The sequence below is a fragment of the Octopus sinensis genome, linkage group LG13 (assembly GCF_006345805.1).
Source record: "Octopus sinensis linkage group LG13, ASM634580v1, whole genome shotgun sequence".
Lineage (NCBI taxonomy): Eukaryota > Metazoa > Mollusca > Cephalopoda > Octopoda > Octopodidae > Octopus > Octopus sinensis.
Window position 1 is genome coordinate 6,422 of NC_043009.1, and position 20,098 is coordinate 26,519.

Below are 20,098 nucleotides of genomic sequence, written 5' to 3' on the forward strand. Positions count from 1 at the left end.
AATAGGTTGTACTTTTTGCATGCGGGACTCCGGTACCGTTTTTCATCTAGTACAGCATATTATGCTCATAACAACAACTACGCTGATGAAGTTACAGATATCCTTGTGATATTAATAGCTGAAACTGCAGTACGTAGGTAATTATTCCATTTAGTATTTTTCTTTTGTCTCATCCATTGCTTTAGGTCGTGCTGAATTTTATTTTTATTTGAGAACAAAATCTTTGTGGAGAATGGCGATTTGACGTCTATATCTAGCATGTTGACTGTCCACCTTTTCGTGTTCAGTCCTTAATTGGTATATATAAATATTTTAATCTTCGGATTCTTTTTAATGTGCTAGACCACTGGTTTTAATTGACTAATATCAATTTCTACCCTTAATTTTTAAATATGAAATATATGTTCTCAAACCGATAAATTGACTGCTGCTAATTTATTAACTGCAGGCTAGTTTTTCGATTATCAGCGCGCCAAAAGTAGAGGCATTCGAAAGATACATCCGAACGTAATAGGTTGTACTTTTTGCATGCGGGACTCCGGTACCGTTTTTCATCTAGTACAGCATATTATGCTCATAACAAACTACGCTGATGAAGTTACAGATATCCTTGTGATATTAATAGCTGAAACTGCAGTACGTAGGTAATTATTCCATTTAGTATTTTTCTTTTGTCTCATCCATTGCTTTAGGTCGTGCTGAATTTTATTTTTATTTGAGAACAAAATCTTTGTGAGAATGGCGATTTGACGTCTATATCTAGCATGTTGACTGTCCACCTTTTCGTGTTCAGTCCTTAATTGGTATACATATTATATACATATATATATACACCTATCTATATACGACGGGCTACTTTCTGTTTCCGTATACCAAATCTACTCAGAAATGTTGGTCTGTCCGAAGCTATATTGGAAGAGACTTGCCCATGGGTCCACGTAGTTGGACTGAACCAGAATCACCGTGTTTGGAAAGGAAGCTACATACCACAGCCACTCTTACTGCTACATATATATATATACGACAGTCTTCTTTTAGTTTCCGTCTCCCAAATCCACTCGGAAGGCTTTGGCCGGACTGAGACTATAGTAGAAGACATTTTCCCAACATGCCACCCAGTGGGACTGAACTCGGAAACATTTGTTAGGTAAGCAAGCTAATTCCCATTCAGACACTACTGTTTGTTAACCGGACAATTTCAAGGTGAGCCCTAATTGTTTGTATGCAAATGAGTTCATTAATGGGGTCCGGAACTTTCACGGCTGGTTCCCATAAGACAATGCAACCAGCTTGGGTATAGGTGGTCTGTGCTCACACACGCACAAACACCTACACGTCCGAACCCACGAATATAGATACACGCAAAGACGCAATCTCGTACCTATTTATGTTTTAAATATGTTGACCTTAAAACTGTGACATTCTGAAAACACACGACCGCACTCATGCACATAGATACATGCATATACGCAAACTCGTAGCTATTTATGTTTTAAACATGTTGACCTTTAAACCATGACATTATGTGTCTGTTTGCGCGTGCATTTCTGTGAGAATGGTTGCTCACGAACCGTAATGCGCTGAGTTCAAACCAACAGCGTTGCACCTTTGGTAAGTGTATTCAACTATAGCCTAGGGCCGACCAAAGTATTCTGAGTGGAGTTAGTAGAGGGAAACTGAAAGAAGCCCGTCGTATATATGAATATCGGCGTAGGAATGGCTATGTTGTAAGTAGTTTGCTTGCGAACCACATGGTTTGGTGTTCACTCCCACTGCCTGTCATCTTATGCAATTGTCAACTAATGTACCCCAGGGCCGACCTAATCATTGTGATTGGATTTAGTGGAGGGAAACTGAAAGAATCCCATCGTATATATGTTTAAATGTGTGTGTGTGTGTGTGTTTGTTCGCACTCGAAGGGCACACGAGAATGCACGCATGTACTATCACACATACAGATGCAAGTTTTCTTAATAAAACGGAAAGAACTCCCGTTCCATCCCTTACAGTTTCTTTTTTGTTTTAGACACTACATATACGTGCGTGGGTATATACACGTATATCTGTATGTGTATGTCTGGGTAAAACAGACTTTCGCGGTTGGGTCACATTAGCCGATGCGACAACCTTGGGTATGTGTGGACTGTGCTCACACACGCACAAATACCCACACTTCCGCACTCATGCACATAGATACATGCAAAGCTATTTCATGTTTTAAATATGTTGACCTTAAAACCGTGACACTCTCAAGAAATTGTATGAGCGTGTGGGTCAGCCAATATGTGTGCTTTCATCTCTGTGTCTGTTTGCGCTCGCGCATGTGTGTGAGAGTGTTTGCTCACCAACCTCAATGTGCTGGGTTCAATCCAACAGCGTGGCACCTTCGGCAAGTGTATTCAACTATACCCCCGGGCCGACCAATGTATTCTGAGTAGGGTTGGTAGAGAGAAACTGAAAGAAGACCGTCGTATATATGAATATCAGCGCAGGAATGGCTATGTGGTAAGTAGTTTACCTACGAACCACATGGTTTCAGTTTCATTCCCACTGCCTCTCATCTTGTCCAATTGTCTTCTAAACCTAAACCTAACCCTAATCCATTCCAGCCTATTATTATTCAAACACTATTTACGTATGCTAATGTTAAATTGTATTAGTATCAATCAACGGATGTAACTCTTGTCAAGTAAGGGATGTAGAGGGAGTTACTTTCCTTGGTTTGAGATTCATTTTTATATTTAAGTTTAAATGCCAAAGGAATATGAAACTGGGTTAGATCTGTGTATTTCCATTTCTGTGTGTGCGACTACGTACTTTTATATACATGTGTGTATATGTCTAGGACCCCATAACTTAGAGGTTCAGCGAAAGAGACTGTTAGAATAAGAACTAGGCCTACAAAGAATAAGTCCTGAGGTCGATATGCTCGACTGAAGGTGTTGTTTCAGCATGGCCAGTTAAATGATTGAAACAAGTAATGAGAGTAAAAGAGTAAATAGCGACAAAGTCTATAACCTGTTCACTAGGGGGATAGCTGAAAATATCTCCTAAATGTCATATAATTCGTTTCATATCGTAATTTCTGTAATAGGTGTGGTCGTTTTACGCGCCAGCGAAAGGAGACACGACCATGCGCACACCAACAGAGACACGTACACATCCAAGTAATCTGCTGGTACCTTTAACAAATAAACATTGACTAGCTGATCATTTACATTTCACTACACCCCACAAATATATAAAGTAATAATGTTATCTAGTACTACTCTTCGGACATAATCAAGTTTCTTTTTTGTTTTAGATTATATATATGTGTGTGTGGGTATATATACGTATATATGTATGTGTATATATAATATATATATATAATATATATATATATATATATATATATATATATATATATATATATATATATATATATATATATATATATATATATACTGGAGCGCCGCCTTTAATAATCGATCACATCGTCCGCAGCACATATTCTTTGTAAGCCTAGTATTTATTGTAACTTGTTCTCTTTTGCCGAACCGCTAAAATACAGGGAGTCAAACACACCTGTATCGGTTAAAAGCATCAACAACTACAGTCAATCGAAGATAATGACCAAACTGTCTACTCTTATCCACCAGTTCCAACACGGTTTAACCAAAAAGGAGACAAATTGCTTGACTAGATTTCACTGCAAAGCCAGTAACATCTATGGACTTCCCAAAATCTACAAAAGTTAAGCCATAAACAAAACCTGTAACAAGTTAACTTCTATAGCCATAAATATTCCACACCCGATAGATCTCCGAATGAGGCCAATTATGGCCGATCCAGGTATGTAGATACGGGGTGATTAACACTCGCAAATCTGAAGTCGCTAAAGGTGCAATAAATCGAACTTCTTTTCATTTAGAACTTGGGGATCTGCAAATGTGGGTATCTTAGAGATGTTTAAAGTGTTTGTTGTAGCTGTAATTGTCGCATACAAACAGACGCTCACACACACGTATACACAGAAATAAAAACATTCACACAAACACAAACACTGAAATGAAAACAGTTACATACCTACCCATGCACACACACAAATAGAAATGAAAATAGTCACACACAAACATACGCACCCACACACAGAAATGAAAACGCAGTTACACATTCACACATAAAACCCTAACCCTAACTAGCACAAACATACAATTTATTAAGAATGTAAAGGGGCATTGGGTGCTTTGCACTCGCAGTTAGAATATCATCTCCCTCCACGCCAGTATGAGAATTTCTATCGTCCACTTGTGAAATTAATACATTGACGACACATGGGAAAAATATGAACAACATCTCAAGTCACTAAAGGTGCAATAAATTGAACTTATTTTGATTTAGTAATTTGTGATTTCAAATGTGGGTATCTTAGAAAATGGTCAATGTGTTTGTTGTAGTTGTAAGTGTCGCACACACACAAACAAATAGAAACACTCAGTCGCTCACACAAACAAATAGAAACACTCAGTCGCTCACACACTCGCGCACACAGAAATAAAAACACTCACACACAAACACTGAAATGAAAATACCAACACTCACATAAATAAAAACAGTCCCACACACAAGGAGCCCCAATAGGTCTATCAAAAAAGTTTCTAGTATTTTTCCTAGCCCATAATTTATGATAATTGAAATTATTACAATAAATAAATACCTACTAAATCAGTACATCGAACATTACGTCCCCGTAACTTATCGGTTCTGCAAAAGAGACCTATACATTAAGTAATAGGCATACAAAGAATAATTCCTGGGGTTGATTTGCTTGACTAGAGGCGGTGCTCCACCATGGTCACAGTGAAATAACTGAAAGAGTCTACGAGCGACAAAGTCTATATTACGATAACTACATAAGGGAGATAACTACAAAGTATCTTCTACAGTTACTTCCCTTGAATATTATAAGTTTACAATAAAAAGTTAATACGCGGGGCAATTACTCTCGGAAGGGAGATAACTAGATAACATCTTCCAGAGTTACTTTCCTTACATATAATTATATTACTTTTAATAATTATAATGAGCAAGAGGAAGTAACTTTCGAATATATTATTCGAACATGACAGACTTTTACGATTTATTGGAGTTTAACTGCTCTCTCTAGTGGGTCGGATGTCCCATTATGGCCATCCCATATATGTTTAAATATCTATGTGTATATACATATATCTGTCAATATATACCTATGTATATATATGTATATATATATATATATATATATATATATATATCATATATATATATATATATATAATATATATATATATATATATATATACACACACCTATCTATATACGACGGGCTACTTTCTGTTTCCGTATACCAAATCTACTCAGAAACGTTGGTCTGTCCGAGGCTATATTGGAAGACACTTGCCTATGGACCAAGTAGTTCGACTGAACCAGAAACACCGTGTTTGGAAAGGAAGCTACATACCACAGCCACTCTTACTGCTACATATATATATATATATATACGACAGTCTTCTTTTAGTTTCCGTCTCCCAAATCCACTCAGAAGGCTTTGGCCGGCCTGAGACTATAGTAGAAGACATTTTCCCAACATGCCACCCAGTGGGACTGAACTCGGAAACATTTGTTAGGTAAGCAAGCTAATTCCCATTCAGACACTACTGTTTGTTAACCGCGCAATTTCAAGGTGAGCCCTAATTGTTTGTATGCAAATGAGTTCATTAATGTGGTCCGTAACTTTCACGGCCGGTTCTTATAAGACAATGCAACCACCTTGGGTATAGGTGGACTGTGCTCACACACGCACAAACACTCACACGTCCGCACCCACGAATATAGATACATGCAAAGACGCAATCTCGTACCTATTTGTTTTAAATATGTTGAGCTTAAAACTGTGACATTCTGAAAACACACGTCCGCACTCATGCACATAGATACATGCATATACGCAAACTCGTAGCTATTTATGTTTTAAACATGTTGACCTTTAAACCATGACATTCTGTGTCTGTTTGTGCACGCATTTCTGTGAGAATGATTGCTCACGAACCGTAAATTTTGGAGTCAATCCGATGGGATGTAGTGGTCTTTAAACCGTTCCAGACAACTAACAAATAAACTTTTCGCATTTCAGTTTTATAAATATATATATATATATATATATATATATATATATATATATATATATATATATACTGCTAGGCGTAGAAGCGGCTTTGTGATAAGTAGCTTGCTTACGAACCGCAGTGTTCTGGGTTCAGTCCCACTGCGTGGAACCTTGGACAAGTGTCTTCAACTATGGCCTCGGGGTGACCAAAGCCTTGTGAATAGATTTCGTAGACGGAAACTAAATGAAGCCCATCGTATGTGTATACATATATATATATATATATATATATATATATATATATATATATTATATATATATATATATATACATATATATATATATATACATATACGTTTGTATGCCTCTTTATCCATCGAACATCGCTTGACAAATGATGCTGCTGTTTTCACGCACCCGTAACTAACGGTTCGGCAAAAGAGAATAGGTCCTGGGCTCTATTTGTTTGACTGAAGGCGGTGCTCCAACATGGCCGCAGTCAAATAACTGAAAGTAGCAAAAGTGAGTGAAAGAGTAATTAGCGAAAACAGTGTATATTCTGTTGTGTCTGGGGATAGTCTTTCTCTTTTAGTGCCTTATTATTAAATACACACTCACTAGTAAAAATTCAAGGGGTGATATTAGTAGAGGCCAGAGCCCATGGAGAACTAGCACGTAGATTTAGAAAAGCTCTGAAAGAGAACAAACTCAACATTAAAATTGTTGAAAAGCCAAGGAACTCCGTCAGGTCACAATTATGAAGGACATGCCCGTTTAAGAATACCATATGCACAATTGATAACTGCATGGTATGTAGAATTAGCCCTGGTATTAACTGTAGAACTCGAAATGTAGTTTACAATATAAGATGCATAGAAGTGCTTGTAAGGACATGAACATGATGTACATAGAGGAGACGTCTAAGAGCATTGCGGAACGGACAATGAACATTTAAGACAACTTGACGACAGAAAACAGTCTTCTATACTCTACCAACATGCCAAAGACCACCATGGAGATAACTTGGATCAACCTGACATCCGCATCTTATCCAAGCACCCAGCCCCCATCCCTGCTTTTCAATGCTAAACCCGATATAAAACAGTCATAAACACTATAAATAAACCTGTTCAATCTCTACTCTCCTCATCACCCCCAAATCCCAACCCCTAGTTCAAACTTTGATCTCCTTGACTATTCTCTCTAAAAAACCTTCACAAATCCTCAAGCTGACCCTAATATAGACTAAACTCTGAAAACCAATCCTAACAGCAAACCCACACCAAAATAAGAAAGACCACTTACCTTGGCCATTTGGGATCTATAATACAAGGCATGATATGCAAACAACAAGCAAAATATCAACCAACATTTGAAAGTCAAGTTTTATCTATGTGTCGAATCATGAAATACACTTGTTTAATAAATACAGTTGTCCTTACATTTACACAGTACATTGCTTCCACAAGTCATCAAACTAATCATTCTCATGCGAAATCAATTGTTTTTATTATAATATAGAAACAAATTAATTATTGAAATTAATATAAGAAATACAATTAACGGTATGTGTGTCATCATCATTTAACATTCGTTTTTCATGTTGTCATGGGTTGGACTATTTCACACTATCTGAGATGAATTACTACACGTACTCTAATGTCTGTTTTCACATGGTTTCTATGTCTGAGAAAAGTTTTGGTAACACTGACACTAGTAAAATTAAAAAGTAAATTTCAAGGATGAGTGGACTGCTAGTAGTGAGAGAGGTGGCTTCATCCTAACCTGTAGTATGATAGAGAGACAGGCAGAGGTGTGTCGCTGTAGAGAAAGTACATGGCTACCCTGCATATATGTATGTATACAGGTAGACATCGATTAGAGCGCTTTCTCATTGCTAATATGTTAACATATGCTTGATGTGTGCTTTAAAAAAAAGTGCTTGCACTGGCACTAATTTCTTCAGATGAAACTGAAAGGAGAGGATCATAGCCCAACTAATTAGGAAAAGACTTAATCTAGATGAGATGCAATTTGGTTTTGTATCAGGAAGAAACACCAGTCATGATATATTTCTGGTAAGAAACCCCAGGAGAAGTACCTAACCAAGTATAAACCTATGTACTTGACTTTTGTTGGTATCATAATCATTCAGGTAATAACAGATATATAAAACAGGCAGACCTAGCAACTCCTCTATGCTGATTACAGGATTACAACTAAACACACATATATTACAATTTATTACATTACATTCAATTCGCCATATATTATTCATTTTATTATCCATCATCTTTCCCTTCACATTTCAGGTATACTGAAGACCCTTTACTCATTGCTTCAGACTGCGTAAAATATTGGTGAAAGCAAACATTCGTCAGACTTATTTATGACAAAAAGCGAGTCAGTATGACCAACGTACCCTGTCCTGCACCTGATTGTGCCATAGTTGGCCTGTAAACAATCCATGGGAGAGAGTACTGACAAGCCTCATCGATCATCTGCAACAATGACACAGAATGTATGCACCTGCCACCTACAACAAATACAACCCCCTCCTCCAACTACACTACCATTCCCAGCCACTGAGGAAAAACGTTGTCGCCTGAGGAAGTAGCTGCTACAATACTACAGCTCCAGCACATTCAACGTCTGCAACCATCGGCAATTCTCTGACCAACCGATTCGCTTAATGCTAAACCAGTCGCCCACCATACGCCCATACCAGTCCTGGTTCATTGGCAAGAGGAATTAAAAGCAGATCTTGACCGGAATGTTCCACTTGGAGTTTAAAGCCTATTCCATTGGTACATCTGTCACTTGGTGACAGACAATGGTGGTATGTCCTAACAGGTCTGGAAAACCATCTTAAGGAGCATCGAATGGGTGCACAGGCACTTAACACTGCCCTATCAGCTATGAGCTGACATTGTACCTTCTTCCACAATTGGGGAGAATCACTGCCATTGCATTTCCCCATGACAACTGCCGAGCCAAAGTCGGTATTGAGACAATAAAGCGCCTCGTTACAGACAACACTGACACCAATGGCTTCCTTAACACTGACAGTTTCCAGTGCACAATGCTACAATAAAGAAATACACCTGACTGGGACAAACTTGTCCCAGCCATGTGCATCTTTGGCAGCCCTATACAATACTTTATTCCCATCCATTCCGGCAAGGCATACAAGCTACATTCCACATGCCATGAAACTATGACTTATTGAAAAGAAGACCTGCGTAAACACAACATGAGTGCTACTGAACGGTTGTCAAAACACACATGCTCACTTCTTTCGAACTATGTCCTAATCCAGAGCCAAGTTTGACCCAATCCTACAAATGGGGGGAAAACTGGTGCCATTAGATGTACGTCATTTCGATCTGTACATGTTGAAGTGGATGGATCAGGCCAAAATTCCTCTGGAAGTATCTACTGCTTCTTCCTCATGGCCCACTGCTCATGGTGTCTGGACCACATGCGTTCCCTATGCCAACACCAGTGATGAGACTACCTTCTCAACCGACTTTAACAGCACCTCATGCAGCTGCAACACCAATGCCCACTTCCCGATTCCAAAATTACCATGACCAGAAATGCATCTCACCGCCTACCCACCGAGCCACGCCAACTTACCCCACCTTTACCACAAGTGGTCATACCCCAATACCCCTTGAAACCCCGGCTTTCCAAAAGTGACCCTTGCCTGATGCAGTTTATCCTCCATCCAGCAATTGTCCCGTTTGTCGCTCTGCCAGACTCGCAAAGACTGACACAAAAGCCTGATGCACAACTGACACGTTGCTCCTTGATCGTCACACACCGTCAATATTGATTAAGGGTCTCTTGCACTAATTATTATTTTCGTTAATCATTTAATACATATTATTAGTTTTCTTTGCTTCTCTCAAAGGAATTGGGGAGGGCTTAGAGGATGACAACTGAACACTCATATATTATCATTTATTACATTACATTCAATTAGCCATACATTATTAGTTTCATTATCCAAATTTTTCCTTCACGTTTCAGGTATACCGAGGACCTTTGTTTTCATTGCTTCAATCTGTGTACATAAAGTGTTTGTGAAAGCAAAGAGTTTTCACACTTATTTACTAATGAGCTGCTTCTTATAGCTAAATCACTACCAGAACTAGAGAACAAATTTTGCGTACGGAAGCAAGGTCTAGAATTGAAAGGTCACAGAATTAACCTACCCAACCCTAACCCAAAGTCTTAGTAAGTAGGAAACCAGATAAATCGTAAAGCCCTTCAGGTACATGGCCATCCTCAATATGAAGGAAACAGGTAGGTAGATGTACTCTGTATAACACATAATAGGTGTAGCAATATGAGAGGAAGGTAAACTGGAAAATATTTTTGTATGTGGAAGGTGCATAATGTACAGTAAAAGCTAAAAATGCCAGAAAATGGGCTTCATCAAATGCCAGAGGAGTACGATAAAGATTGTTGGCAACAAAGTCAGTAGCAGAAGTGGATGAACTAAGAGTGTGGCTGCAAGAATAAAAATAGGCTGAGCAAATTCAGAGAGCTCCTTCCTCTGTTTGGTAACTAAGGGTCTCTCCTTCAGAGTGAAAGCCAGATTTATTATACCTGTGCAGACAACTATGCTACATGGCAGGAGAAGTAGACATAAGGCATTGGACAAGGTGGTAATGCATGATCTTTGATTGTTGGAACTTATAAAGGCAATGACTAATGACTGACACCTTTCATGACATGCTGTGCCTTAGAAGACAATATATTGTAATTAATTTCCCATCAATTAATTTTTTTCACAAACCCCTGCCCTCAACACTCATGGAGTGCTTGATGTTAAGAAGGGCATCCAGCCATAGAAACAATGACAAATCAAGACTGGAGTCTGCTGCAGACCCTCAGCTTACCAGCCCTGATGAAACTGTCCAACCAAGCCAGCGTAGATAATGACATTAATGATGATGATGATGAGACAATTCTTTTTGTAAAACTTTTGCATTTATGCTGAACATCTAGTTAAAGTTAATTTTATAGATTGAATTTTCATTTCCAGTGAAATCAATTTTAATATTTCAAATTCAAAAATATTTAACAAAATATAATGAGAAACTGAAGCAAGTACTACTTCTATATATTTGTAAAACAAAAAAAACAATAGAGGAAAATGAGCAAAATTGTGCAAAGTGAACTAAGAAACAGAACTACTGTAAAGGCAAGAGACAACTGTATTTTATGAAAGTACCATATTGCATAAACACAAAAAAAGAAAACTATGCAGAGGGAATTAAACTGAAACAGATACAACATGACACACAACCCATGCTAGTATGGATAAAATGATTAGATATTTCTGTCGAGAGAAATTCAATGACAATCTTATGCAACCAACAATAACCTCAAACTTATCAGATTATTGTAGATGAGCAACAACTCAAGAAAACCTGTCAAAATTCTATGTTCTTACAATGAATTAATTGCAAGTATTTAAGTATGTAGACAACATAATTTCATGTTTTATATGCATCAATACATGTGTAAAAATAAGTCTCATACCTACGTTCATTTTTCCATCCTAGCATGAGTTTGAAAAATATAAGATTTAATAGTTGGGTAAACATTGTCGTAGCTAATGCTAATTTTCTACTAAAGTTTTCTTTTTCTTTCAAAGTGCAGTTGTAACAAATGATACATTTGTACACAAACATGACAAAAGTAAATAGATACCCATTAACACATTGTTATTATAAACTTGAAGAGGTTTATATTTTTTTTTATTAATTGACATTTATATGTTTCAGGTTCTATATGTAACTGTTTAACATGCCATGTACAAAAGAACCTTAAAAATGTCCAATTTACAAAGAGGTCATATGCTGCGCCTATTTCAAGGCTGACTTAGCCTAAAACCACAGAAAACTTGTGATTCCACTTTCTACACAGTAAATAGAGTAATTTTTCAATTCACTAAACGGGAAAGTAGTCCATATCACCTTACCCAGGTAGACTAAGGCCCTCTGACAGAACACTTTGCTTTCTTAAGAGAAGTGTGTAAGATAATCCTCATTGCAAGGCCTCCAATATAGCAGAATAAGTTGATGTCAGTCCCAGAATAGCTGTCAGTTATCTCCGCAAATTGGCTATTATGGCAGAGCAGCAAGAAAGAAGACACTCTTCGACCAGCAAATATCAAATGGAGAAAAGATTGGACAAGTGAGATGGTAGAGAGGTCACTAGCACTTTGGGACACTGTCAAATTCTCTGATGAATCCAGATTTGCTGTATTTTCTGACACTGGTCGAATGTGGGTCTGGAGAATCAGTCACCAATATTTTCACGTGAATATATTGCAGCCAACAATGAAACATGTGATGGTCTGGAGAGCAGTTTGGAGCAATAGTCAATCAGAAATGGTGGAGTGTGAGGGATACATAAACTCAGATAAATATGTGTCCATATTATAGAAAAATCTTCTTCCTATAACCTCCAGGGGAAAATGATTAATTAAATAACACTATTTATGGAAGATAGGGCTTTCTTGCAAACTAAAAGACCCAGGATTGGTTGGAAGAGAATGGCATTAAAAAGCTTCCATAGCTAAGCCAATCACCAGATATGAACCCTACTGAACACCTCTGAGGCATGATGGATGGGATACTTCCTAAAAAGAAAAGAAAGCATCCTTAAAGCCAGATCTTTTGATATTACTGCAAGAAACTTGGCAAAAACCATGAAGAGAATATTCATCAGATCAGTAGCATGCCTGCTAGGGTCCTTGCATTCAAAAATGCAAGGAGCCTGTCTACTAAATATTAGATATTCACAGTAATAATTAATAAATAATTTAAAATAAATTTTAACAATTATAAGGATGTCTATTTAATTCTGTCATGTCTATGTAGTTTTTGAAGCAAAAACAATGGAAACATTAATATTAAGACCTTTTCAAAAATCTCTCTCAAGCTTTTCATGCACACAAGATTTTATTGACATTCATTCAAATTCACTCATTCCAACATGAAACAATTTTTTCCATCAAAACCTTAGTGATGTTTTCACCTTTCTCTAATTTGATCTAGATCCTCTAAGTGTCTCTAATGACTTTCATGCCTTAATTTCAATTTGTTGCCTATTTTTTCCTCAGGCCAACTCACCAACAGAAATTAATGAGAGACCTAATTGCCTTTCATCTTGATCACATAAATATCCCACATATTTGGTGCTCAAATACAGCATGCTCCACACTAGGAGATTGACAGTTACCCAGTATATGCAAAAATCGAACACATTTGCAGTACTAAACAAGCCATTACTATTGCATTTTCTGGCTTCATGTTTCCCAATTATATCCCAAATTTTTTTATCTCTGAAATCACAAGTATGAAGATTTTATAAAGCAGAAAGAACACTGCACAGAAGCTTTTTTCATGAAAGATAAAATATTTCTTTTTTCTCTTCAGAGGAACACATGGTTGGAGGGTAGACACTTACTAAGGTAACAAATCTCTTGTTTGACAATGGCAATCTCACTGACATCAAGGTAATCAGTAAATCCAAAGAGTTCATAATCTTAGATGCCAATATTTCACAAACATTCAATGGTCTGTACTCTCTTGCAGTAGCAAGATGACACATAGGCCCAGGCTGCAATACTGTGGGACACCTTCCAAGCCAGACCTTTCACTATCCATTCCACATCCCTTCTTGACATTACTCTAAATTATTTGATTTTTCAATGAGTATTTTGCACTTTTTGTCAACAGTTACCCTATAATATACATCACACACATGCAATAACTTCATATAGTTCCCATCAACCACTTTTACTAAAAATGCATTTGTTGATCCCTACCTATTGTCGAAGACTCTTGCCCAAAATGCCACACGGTAGAACTAGACCCTAAACCATGGTATTGGGAAACAAACATATTTTACATTTGCAAACATATATGTCTTATGAAATTGTTCAATATACACAGAGAAACATTGTGTTCAATTTACAAACAGCTATGGTTAACTAACAGAAAACTTAAATTAACAGAAAATTATGTACTTACAGGTGAAGTTTCGCATGGGGCTACTTGTTTGGTAAAATCCACATGTATAAAGAAAAGTCTACATGTATAAACTGTTGTGGTGAGAGTCATTGGCACCCCTATGGGATTGGATGAATGGACTAGCAAAACTCTTATAACAAAAACTAGCATATTGGTTGAGACAAAGAGAGTCAGAAGTCATTGAGAGTTCATGGAAGTTGTTGACGTTGTTCAGAGTTTGTATTTATTGGAGTATTGTGTTTAGTAGAGTAATCTGAAGTGGTGTTGTGTGAAGACAGTTGTGTCTATCCCCGCTTCGTGAATTTTGTATATCCAACATATAGAAGGATATAAGATAAACAACAGTCTCGCATGTAAACCCATAAGTGTAATCATTCATTTTTTTAACCCTGAAAGTAAAAAGAAAAACATCATAATAGTAGCGAAAGGAAAATTTTGGCTTTAATATCAGTTCACTACTCTTTTATTTGAAGTGACAACTAGCAATTCTTTCTCTAAACCATTTATATTACAGCCAAGCATTATGCAAATGGAAACTTTTACATGTCTCAGGAAAGATATAAATGCAAGCAATGTGAGACCAACTTTCATTAAAACTACACAAGAAATTCATAAAAATTCATTCACAGATTTTATTCTATTAAACTTAAGATGGTGGAGAGGCACAATTGTTAGTGTTGGCAAAATACCTTCCACTATTTCTACCAGCTCTTTATGTTCTAGTTTCAAATCCTGTTGAGGCTAACTTTGTTTCTCTTCCTTTCATGGTTGATAAAAAAAGTGCAAGTCAAGTAATAAGATCAATTTAATCAATTAACCACTTCCTCTAAAATTTGAGGCATTCCCCTGTTTTACAAACATGACCAATTAATCAAATATCTTGGAAAAATAAATCTGCATGTTAGGAAACAGGATAGCTTTCCTGTCATTCAAATATTCGTGAAATTTACAATATATCATAATTTCAGCAATTCACATAGTCATATTGTAAGAGAGTTCATCATCATTTCACTAAAGATGCATACACTAATATAGAAACTGATATTAATTAAGAAATCTTAACCATAAACAATATTTTTTATGCTATTTCACCAATGAGCAACTAAGAAGGCAGAGTTTAAATCCATGCTCCTTCACCAGTTTATCATATGGCTCTCAATCCATTCAAGCCTTTATTGCAAAACAGCTCAGTTTGCTAATTCTTTACAAAGGGCATATTATATATATATATATATATATATATATATATATATATATATAATATATATATATATAGAGAGAGAGAGAGAGAGAGAGAGAGAATGTACTTGCATAGCGAGTGACAAGGTAACAGTCAAGTATACAAATTGAACTGACACATATTACATAAACATACATTCACAAGTACATACACATGTACACACACACTGACACGTCTATTTCTCCTAAATACTCACATACGTAAGTACATAAGTACATACATACATGTGTATAGCATGCACACATGAATGTGCACATACATGTACACATATACATGCATACGCACATACATACATACATACATACATCATACATAAATACATACATACATACATACATACACATACATACATACACACATATATATCATGAACTAACTGTTACTTTCTCAGATGCAGCACAAATTTTGTCAGTGAAGAAGTCGCAGTCTCAAAGCGACGAAAATATTTTGCCAATTAAATCAATGTTAAAGTGAATCTAACAGTTTTTGTGTGTTTCTTAAATGGCTTATAAGCACCTTCCATGCTCAGATCAAGTCACTCGCTATGCAAGTACTTCTCCGTAATTCGAAAGATTGAGCCAGGCTCTCAGGAAAGCCGTTACTTGTTGCTTGAGAAAAATAACAGCTAGCAACAGCTTCATTTCATTTCATTAGACACTGCATCTCACTGAAGGTTTACCCAAAAAGGATTTACAAAATGGTCGAAACACTAAACCTGATGAAAGGACAAGTGTCGAAACTAAAACATATCGTAATTATGAACCTGAAGTCCAAACTATATATACACCTAGCCACTAAAGAAAATGAAAAGCGAGAGGCCCTCGCTAAAGTGAAGAACTTACTTAATAATCAAGAAATGAAACAATAAAAGAACTACTACTCGTCGTGAATGTAACTCCATATGAGACAGGTGCGTACAACACTTTGAAAAGAAACTAGCATGGACGTTACAACTACCATACAACCACCCAACAACTAAACAGTTTGACATGACTGAATCGATTGATGGAATTTCTATGAATGACAAACCCGTAGATGATGACCAACTAACAAGAAACGTACGAGTGTACGGAGGAGTACAACTGGATACAGATGACTCGCTGCCCTAGAACTCACTCCAAAGTTCACCACATATAATAAGGTTAGCAAGATATCAATACTATCAGACATTGAGAAAAGCTTTACAAACTTAGATGGAGAACACACTTTAACCGCAACCAAAATCCTGACATTCATGACATATCTGGCAATACCCATTCCATACGTCGTTTCTATGACAAACGTGACATATGTCGTTTGACATGAAAAGGGTCTGCCCTACCAACTTACCATTCAACAAAACAGTATGCATGCCCCCCCTACGCAGACGCTGCTTTAGAAGCAAAGTTTACCCTTACTAAATCCAAACTCTCCTGTCAGCTTTCTCTAATTACACCCAAAGGCATAAACACCAACAAACAAAAATAAGACCCATGATCTTGACACCAAAATTAAGAAAGGCCTTAACATTAAAAATCGTATCAAAAATAGAGAGATGTATGCTTCCCGACTGACAAATCAGTTAGAATGTCTGTTTGACAACTTATCTAATTACATTTCGAACATGCAACCACACATCACACAACAATAACAAAACAACAACACTCGAGTACATTGAAAACGAAAAGTCCTCAATGCTCACATGGGGATGTGGAGTATCATTCTCCACTCTGAGAAATGCACAGCGAACAATTTCATAACTACCAACAATGAAATCCCACCCCTATATGGCCTTCGAAAAGATCATAAGATCCACATGGATCGTATACTTGGCCACCTACCCGACCAGTTTGTGGTACCAACAATGCAAACAACCACAAATATCATATTTTCTCTCACATTCATACGACCCTTAATAGAGTTATCTGCAGATTTACGTGATAGTACTGAAGACCTCCTTAGCAGGATCCGCGAATGCAACAACACGTGTGACCTCAGAGACCACATCGTAGGTATCATGGATGTGGTATCACTATATCCTTCCATTGACATATACTTTGCTGTCGAAAAATGTATAAAGATAATTAGTGAGAGCAATATGATTTAAAAATGTGGACATATATGAACTAGGGTTCTTCCTGGCTCTGACTTGTACCAATGAGTATCTGTCACACAATAATCTTCTATATGCTTGTCCTACCTGTAACAAACGAGGAAGACCACCTACCATTACCTCAACATACAAAAAGACCCAATGTGAACGCTGACAGGTTTGGATGAGGCAGACTACTCACCTTCAGATCCACACGACATCAGAACTACTATTGCACATGCTATCGGTGTCAGCCTTAGAACTATACTTAAAACCCATATTTTTAAGTTTAACAAAAACTGTATAAACAGACGAAAGTGGTGCTATTGGAGTAGGGATCGTCGGTGATGTTGCAAACCTCTTCATTGCATGGTGGGACAGACAGTTTAAACAGTGCCTAGCGACCTGTAACAGCCACTTAGCTATGTACTCTCGATGCATTGACGACATAACATTGTCGTGAAATGTAATAATAATACAGACACAGAGATAGAATCTCTACTAAATGAAGAACAGGTGATGACAGCTATACAACACATGGCTAACTCTATCCATAGCAGTATAAAAGTTACCGTAGACTGCCCCTCTAAACACCCCAGTAACAGATTACCTGTCCTAGATACTGAGCTGTGGATAGAAAATACTATGGTTAACGGAACTGTTAAATCCTGTTTACTCTACTCACACTCTTGTAAACCTATGGCTAATCCACTGGTAATCCGTAGTAACTCAACGATGTCGAGTACTAACAAGCTCAACATCCTGGTGGCAGACTTAGTTAGATTAATGAGGAATGTATATCTCCACTATGCCAACCACAAGAACGACAACACATCCAACAATTCATATTCCGAATGCAACGCCCCGGATACACACAATATGACAGAATCAGAGTGTACAAAGGAACAAAAAACAAGATTCAAACACATTCTAAGTGATGACGAAAACCAGTGTATGGTTCCTATACCGCAACAAGTTCTGGAATAGGTTAGAGAGGGACACCAAGAAAAGAATAAGACCAATACTTGGTATAACAAGAGATTTCCTAGTGTAATGTTTGTTGATGCCACACCTAAGAACGAATTATGTAAGGCATTCAAGGAAATCCTACACATAACTGGCCTTAAGATCAAGGTTGTAGAAAAGACAGGTAGGACTATCAATCTGTATTATGTAGATCATATCCTTTCGATAGATTCCCACGTCAAAATAATTGTGCAGTTGTTCCACAACCCAATATGAACTGTAAAACCAAGAACACTGTGCCAAGAAGGATTGCACAACTATGCCAGAGCACTGTGCCAAGAAGGAGCTTGCGAGACTAACCCAGAGTCATACATAGGTGAAACTTCTAGGAGTATCAATGATAGGTTCAAAGAACACCTGGACAACTACATTGAAAAGAAACCAAACTCATCTTCTATCAGCATGCTGTAGGTGCACAAGGGCTCCTTAGTGAGACTTAAGTTAAACATCTTATCCACACATCCCTCTGATGCAATGCTGAGACAGGTCACTAAATCTGTCTGTATACAAGAATACAAACCCACTCTTAACCGAAAATCCGAATGGGGTAACATCCAGATTCCACTCAGGAGTACCATTCTAAAACCACCTCTCTCTCTCTCTCTCTCTCTCTCTCTCATTTACATGTAGTAATCCATGCATAAATGCTGAAATGCATGGTACTAAAATACATATATACAGTTATATATAACCGTACGAGCGTACATTGTTTGATATGTATGTACGTATGTGTAGATGTATATTATGAGTGTAGCTGTGTTATGTGCTGTGTGTTATGTATATTAGTGTATATGTACATGCATGCACATATGAGCATGTGTAATATACATATGTATTATATATGCATGCATGTAAAAAATTAAAAAAAAATAAATATAATAAAGAATAAATATAATAAAAGAATAAATATAAAACGGCGGTGGCATCAGCATGGCCGCAGCTCTGTGCTGAAACTAAAAAAAAAATAAATAAATAAAATAAAACAAGTTTGATTTTAAACCATTGTCCTTGGAAAATTGTCATATATATGTATACGAACCCATGCTACACGGCAGTGAAACATGGGCTGTGACTGCCGATGACATACGTAAGCTCGCACGGAATGAAGCCAGTATGACCTGAAGGGTGTGTAATGTCAGTGTGCATACTCAACAGAGTGTAAGTACCTTGAGAGAAAAGTTGCACCTAAGAAGCATTAGATGTGGTGGTGCAAGAGAGACGACTGCGCTGGTATGGTCATGTGGCAAGAATGGATGAGGATAGCTGCGTGAAAAAGTGCCACACCCTAGCAGTTGAGGGAACCTGTGTAGAGGTAGACCCAGGAAGACCTGGGATGAAGTGGTGAAGCACAACCTCCGGACATTAGGCCTTACCAAGGAAATGACTAGCAACCGAGACTTTTGGAAATATGCTGTGCTCGAGAAGACGCGGCAAGCCAAATGAGACCATAACCTGTGGCCTATGTCAGGAGCGTAACCAGCCCGCTTATGCGTACCTTTTCCTTCTTTGGTCACTAAACTCTGCTTACAAAGACCTGTTGAGGCAAGTGAAATCAAAATCAAAATCAATTCGATGAC

At 37.4% G+C, this 20,098-nt stretch overlaps 1 long non-coding RNA gene across 1 annotated transcript; it reads right to left on the bottom strand.

Moving 5' to 3' along the window:
• Nucleotides 1-306: 306 nt before the first annotated feature.
• LOC118765733 lies at nucleotides 307-19,720 on the bottom strand. Its single transcript, XR_005001602.1, has 3 exons — nucleotides 19,572-19,720; nucleotides 2,058-2,063; nucleotides 307-317 (listed from the first exon to the last, which is right to left on the bottom strand). It is a non-coding gene; the product is annotated as an uncharacterized LOC118765733 (long non-coding RNA).
• Nucleotides 19,721-20,098: the final 378 nt, after the last annotated feature.